Source organism: Octopus bimaculoides, chromosome 28 (genome assembly GCF_001194135.2).
Source record: "Octopus bimaculoides isolate UCB-OBI-ISO-001 chromosome 28, ASM119413v2, whole genome shotgun sequence".
NCBI lineage: Eukaryota > Metazoa > Mollusca > Cephalopoda > Octopoda > Octopodidae > Octopus > Octopus bimaculoides.
Window position 1 is genome coordinate 11,307,018 of NC_069008.1, and position 7,500 is coordinate 11,314,517.

Genomic DNA, 7,500 nt, shown 5'->3' on the forward strand with positions numbered 1-7,500 from the left:
TTCGGATGTCGGGGCAGAAACTCACACCGAGTCATAATTAGTATTGCTTTAGTTTTCGGGCCGTCAAAAAAATTTTTTTGATGGCCTGGTAACTGAAGAGATGCCGGCATGGGTTTCTGCCCCGGCATCCGAAACTCAGAGTTTTATCATGGCTACCGAATAATTGCCACATATTATATTTACCGATGTGTATATATATATATATATATATATATGCACAACAAGCTTCTTTCAATCTCTGCCTCTAAACTTTGTTCAAGGCTTTGGTCTGAGATTCTAGTAGAAGACACTTTCCAAAGGTGCCACACAGTGGGACTGAACCCGGAGCTATGTGACTGGGAAGCAAACTTCTTACCACACAACCACACTTGTGCCTATATAGAGGATATGTTGGTTACAATCATGAGAGTTCCAGTTGATCCGATCGATGGAACAGCCTGCTCATGAAATTAATGTGCACTGCACAGACACACATACCCATAATGTATTTCTCTAGGAGATTCAGTGTGACACATAATGGGACAAGGCTGGCCCTTTGAAATACAGGTACTACTTGTTTTTGCCAGTTGAGTGAATTGGAACAATGGGAAATAAAGCATCTTGCTCAAGGACACAACTCTGGGAATCAAACTCACGACCTTAGAATCATGAGTTAAATACTGTAACCACTAAGTCACATGCCTTCACTATGGGATAATGTGATCACATGACTGGACAGGCTATCAGATGTTGTTACACACCACTTGTCACAATGCGTTTTGCATTGGTTTAGCCTTCAAATGATGCCATCCCGCTGGCTAGGTGAGCGGGCCAACATTCTCCACTTCAAAAGCGGGGACTGGAGCAATGTGAAATGAAGTGTCTTGCTCAAGAACACAACACACCACTCAAACCCATGATCTAGCGAGCATGTGTGAAGCAGCCTTACTGCGAGGCCATACAGGATAACGTAGTATGTGGTATACTGTGCCTGTAAAACAATTAAAGACAGTATGGGCGTAGCTGGAATACCTTTGATTGTAGCTCTACCAAATTGGGGGAGGGGGTGATAGCCTGTGGTTAAACAATTATAACAATGACAGCAATATTCTTCGAGCATTCAGTAACACCAATCATTGTACAGTTATTTATTAGTTAATTTGTCTTAATTAAATTTAAACTAACTTAATTCCATCTATTTAGAAATCTGTATATTCAAATGATATAAATCAATAAAATACAAATGTAATGTGTTGGCATATCTCAAGCATCCAACAACATGACTCAGTCTACTGTTATTTGTCAGTTAATTCAATTTTGTTTAACTTAATACAAGAGTAAATATGTGAAATTCAATAATTTTGTCATGAAATTCATTTTACGTATCCATATATCTACCACAAGACTTACTCTTTACTATTGCATTGCCTTGTGTACTTTCCCTATCCTCTAGTCTCTCTTTATCTTTGTCTCTCTCTCTTTCTCTCTTTCTCTGTGGCCTTCTTAAGTATCTACATATTAATTTTTGTCTGTCTTTCTATCTCTCTATCTACCTATCTCTCCGTCTGTCCGTCTAACTATCTAATCTATCTATTTATTCATCAACATCTATGTATCTATCCATTCATTCATCTATAACTTTCTATCTCTCTGTCTCTTTACCTGCCTACCTACCTACCATCCATCTGTTCATCTTATTTATTTGCCTACTTATCTAATAACTATCAGTCTATCTATCTGTCAATCTCTCTATCTCCCTGTCTGTCTGTTCATGTTACTATCAATCTACCTTCTTATCAACCTACTATACCTCTATCTCTCTATCTAAATGCCTACCTATATCAGTCACATCTTTTTTATGCTGTTAAACAATAATGTTAAGACATCTATTACTTGTTATTCTATTTGAATATTATATTTCCCCGTTTTCTTATACTGTTTCCTCACACGGCTATAAACCACAATTAACTGCAACAACACAATACCTCCACACTAATGATAACATTAAGGCTATTTCAATATCTCTATCTGTTTGGATACTATGGAAAATAACATTTTCATTTTCAAAGTCTCATTTATCATTATACTCATGAAATATCATTGACTGTCTTTTGGGGAAAGCCACTTAAATGATCTTACAACTAACAACAACAACAATGACGACAACAACAACAACAATAATAAAAACAATAATAATAAGAATAATAATAATAAATGCTCCGATGCAGTACCAGGCAGTGGCTTTCATGGCTTTTGATCTTAACTGATTGGAAGTGTTATCAGTTACATTGTTTTGTCTTGGTATAAAAGATGGGCTACAACAAATATTCTGCTCAATACCTTTATTAGGTGGGTAGCCATGATGGGTATAATGGGCTTCATATATTTTACCCCAGTGTCACTTTGATAGCATGCACTGCTCTCTCACTCAATAACAATAATAATAATAATAATAATAATCCTTTCTACTAAAGGCACAAGGATTGAAATTTTTGGGGAGAGGGTAAGTTGATTTCATCGACCCCAGTACTCAACTGGTACTTAATATGTGGTATACTGTGCCTGTAAAACAATTAAAGACAGGATGACCATAGCTGGAATACCTTTGATTGTAGCTCTGCCAAATTGGTGGTGGTGGGGGGGGGGTAACCTGTGGTTAAACAATAATAACAATGACAGCAATATTCCTCGAGCATCCAGTAACACCAATCATTGTACAGTTATTTATTAGTTAATTTGTCTTAATTTAATTTAAATTAACTTAATTCCATCTATTTAGAAATCTGTATATTCAAATGATATAAACCAGTGGTGCGTAACAACAACAGCTGATAGCCTGAAAGGATGAAAGGTAAAGTCAACTCAGAACATAAAAGGCAGACAAAATAACGCTAAGCATTTCACCTGGCATGCTAATGACTCAGCCAGCTTGTTGCCTTTATAATAATAATAACAATCCTTTCTATTACAAGCACAAAGCCTGGAAGAAGGCTAGTCGATTACATTGACCCCAGTGTTCCGCTGGTACTTATGCCATCAACCCCAAAAGGAATGAATAGCAAAGTCAACCTTGACGGAACTTGAACTCAGAATGTAACGACTGATGAAATGCCACTAAGATGATGGTGGTGGTGGTGGTGGTGGTGATAATACAAAAGACACAACAACAGCAACAACAACAATAATAATAATAATCTTTATTTTTCCACCAAGGCTCATCCAGACATGCAACATGTTACAAAACGAGTTTGTTAAATTGGGATTTGTGGTGATGTTCATGCATTTTCTCATTTGTTTGTTTCAAAGGCTAAATTTGTCTTAGTGTGTGATCATCAATCTTTTTGTACATACATACATATATCCATATGTACATGCCTCTAATCACTAGTTTCTCCCGCTTACATTATTTAGTTACTGATTCATTTATGAAACAACTTTCCTGTTACTAACACAGACTAAAAGCTTCTTATGATACAATTGAATTACAATATTTTCACTAATTTCTTAGTCATGATTAGCAAAAGCAAAACTGATTAACTATGTAAATATTTTATCTCATAAAAACACATACATTCTGTGCACTTTCATTCTTTTTATATTTTTTATTACAACTCACTACATGGAGGAAAGAAAATCTATCCAGCAAAGCTTTTCACTACAGAGTGTAAGCATCTTAAGAGAGAGCTGGGCATAAGGGGCATCAGATGAGGTGTGCAAGGGAGACAACTGCGCTGGTATGGGCATGTGATGCATATTGACAAGAACGGCTTTGTAAAGAAGTGCTGCTCTCTAACTGTGGAAAGAACCTGTGGGAGTGGTAGACCCAGGAAGACATGGGATGAGGTGGTGAAGCATGATCTTCAAACGTTGGGCCTCACAGAGACAATGACAAGTGACTGAACAATGTGCTATGCTTGAGAAGACCTGTCAAGCCAAGTGAAACTATAGTCAAGGCCAATGCTGGTGTTCTGCAACAGGCACCCATGCAGGTGGCATGTAAAAAGCATCCTTCAAATGTGGAGCCTCATGGAGACAATGATAAATGACTGAGATCGTTGGCAACATGCCACGCTTGAGATGACTCATCAAGCCAAATGAAAGCTTTGTTGTGGTTGATGCCAGTGTCATGTAACTGGCATGTAAAAAACACCCATTACACTCTTGGAGTGGTTGGTGTTGGGAAGGGCATCCAGCTGTAGAAACCATGCCAAATTGGATTGGAACCTGGTGCAGCTCTCTGGCTTACCAGTTTCAGTTAAACCGTCTAAGCCATGCCAGCATGGAAAGCAGATGCTAAATGATGGTGATGATGATGATGATGATATAGATAGATAAATAGATAAGTTTGGGTAGGTAGGTAGGTACATACGTATGTACATAGGTAGATAGATAGATAGATAGACATACAGACAGACAGATGGACAGATACTTAGATAGATAGATAGATAGATAGATAGATAGATAGATAGATTAAAATAGAAAATGCAAAAGCAAATTGATTGGCATCAATCAAAAACGTGTTATTTAAAAAGAGAACATAAACATAATGCAGAATAGTAAGAAAGATAGAGTCTCTTGCAACTATTCTAGAATAGCCAAGCATGTGGACCATGATATTGAGTGAAGATTCCATAAATATTCCATCATCAGAGAGAGAGAGAGAAGTCAGAAAATATAGAAATAAAGAATATCCACAATCGAGTATAGTAATACTTACCAGTTTGTTGGAAAACGAAGGAAGTATCACAGTGAAAATATATGCATTCAGTAATTCCATGATCAACTAAATAAAGTTATAGACAAAGTTAATGAATTTGGAAGGCAGAAACTAAAAAAAAGCCTGTCATACATATATGTGTATGTATACACACATATATATATAGGTTCGAAATGTATGTTGTTCCTGCAGCTGTCTTTGTCTTTTGCTTTCTGTATATTTGAACCATAGATCGCTAGCCACTACACATTCTGTTTTCTCTCCTTGTTTCTTTCTGTGTTCCTTTCTGTGGAAGAGCGTAAGCTTGAAATGTTAAAGTCTTTTTCAATTCCCGAGCGTTATACTAATACATCTGTTTGTTGTTTACACCACCTGTCTTCATCTTTTGTTTTTTGTTTTTTTGTGAATTCTCCCTAAATATATATATACATATATATATATATATATATGTGTTTTTTTTTTTTGCCTGTGTTTAAATATGCTGGTGTAATAGAAACGATTGACGGTAATGTATAGTGTAATTACCAAGTAAAGATGTGATTTTCTCCATTCTTGCTCTTGTCCAAATTTCTTGAAAGTCTCCTTAGCGATATTTGAATTTGCCTGTCATACATGAAGAATTACTATGGATACTTGAATTTATTGGTCTGTGATTGTCTGATAGAGTCAACCAAATAAGTGCTTTATAGGTAAAGCACTCATTTGGTTAACTGAAATCCCACTTTGACTTATGATGCTACCAAAGGCATTGTTCTTAGAACTTTTGTTAATATTGTATTTTTGTATTGCTTTATTGCTATAGTTGTTGCTGCTTGCACTTCTGTTTATCACGAGAATTAGTGTTTTCAGATGCCAAATTATATTTGTGTTTGTTTGTGCTTACGAGTTTCATTGTGATTTCTTTTTTTTTTTTCCAATATTTTATTCTGCTCATTTTTTTAGATTTCTTTCTATGCATTCAAAAATTTCAACATTAATCATGTATCCAAGGCCAACATCGAAGAGTTTGTATATGTATATATACTCCTTTTTGTTTGTACCTCTTCCAACTCTCCTAAAAGAATAAGCTCTATGGAATAGCATGTAAACAAGAAACTTTTTCTGGAAACAAAATAAATATATAAAAAATAACCAAAAGAGAGATTTTTTTGTTTACCTCTGTTATGTGGATTTGCATTCAAACATTTTCAACTCCCTTCTTTACAAAACAATCCAAACACATCAACTAAAACTTAGCAATAAAATCAATTTCCAATTTCCCCAGATCTATCTCAAGAGATACCTATATAGGCTTCAAAACATAAATATAGGATAATATAATACTAATAACAATGATAATAATAATAATAACAACAACAATGAGAACAATATTAATATTATCAATAACAGCTACAACAATAATTGCAACCCAATGATATAATCTGATCTACTCTAGCCACAAAGCATTTATTTCTACACAATCGCCATGCAGCTCTAAACCATCTGCCACATCTTGCCCAGCACATTCTAGATACAAACATGACCCTATGTTAAAACAGAAAAACCTAACACAACACACAAAACACATATGCAATGCCATCATCACCACCTGATGAAAAACAGCAGGTATAAGATGATGTTGCTACTGATGCTGAGGTTGAAGATATTGATGATGGTGATAAAGATGTGTGTGTGTGTGTGTGAGCAAATATTTTGATTTTCTGAATAGTACTGAAAGATACTATGATCTTCAGTTTATCACTAACAATGGATGTGTGTATGTGTGTGCATATACATACATATATATATACACACGCACACACACACACACACACACATATATATATATATGTACAGCCTTTCTGTTTGTTTATTTCACCGTTTCGTTTCCTGTCTTGTTTTCCGTCCGCCACTACCCTCCACGAAAACAATTTAATTTGTGTTCGTGGGAAGAACCATTTTAACGATGCGTACTGCCTTAATTCTTCGACACGCCAGAGTTTTAATGGTGGCAGCTGATGAAGGGAATGTTTCTATGTGGCCTGCTTGTTTGTTGCACCTTGTTTACCATTTTGTCCTTGTTCTTTTGCCACGTCATGTACCCAGTTATGTAGATGAACGTATATACATACATGTACATATATATGCATATACTCATATATTGTTTATATATATATATATATATATATATATATATATATATATATACACGCACATACACACTCACACACATTCATTGTTAGTGTGGAAGCAGTACTAGTTCAAACTAACATTCTGTATGTCATACTTAATGCAGATATCCTGAAGAAAGCCTGGAAACTGCAGTATTTGTCTCGAGAAAGCATCTTATATAGTTGTATTGAGCTGATAAAATGGAAATATATTGCTAGTAGATAAAAAGTGGCTAACAGTGATGATGGAATTACTGAATATGCACTTCTGCTCTTTAAACTAACATTAGTAGTAAGTATCCACCAGCAATCACATGCTAAAACAAATTTAGCCTTTGGTGATATAGAAAAACAGTGATTAACAAATCACTGGTGTTGAAAATAGTTGTTAGGCTCGATAACAATTCATTATTAGCGATAGAAGCAGTATTAGTTCAAAACAGCATTCTGCATATCATACTTAATGCAGATATATTTTAGTCAGTCTGGAAACTGCTGCACTTGTCTCAAGTGTCTCAAATAGAGTATAGTGTTATAAAAAAAAAACACAAAAACACTCCACAGACACGTGTATCCTTAAATTGGTTCTCAGGGAGATTCAGCATGACACAGAATGGGACAAGGCTGGCCCTTTGAAATGCAGTTGAGTAGAAT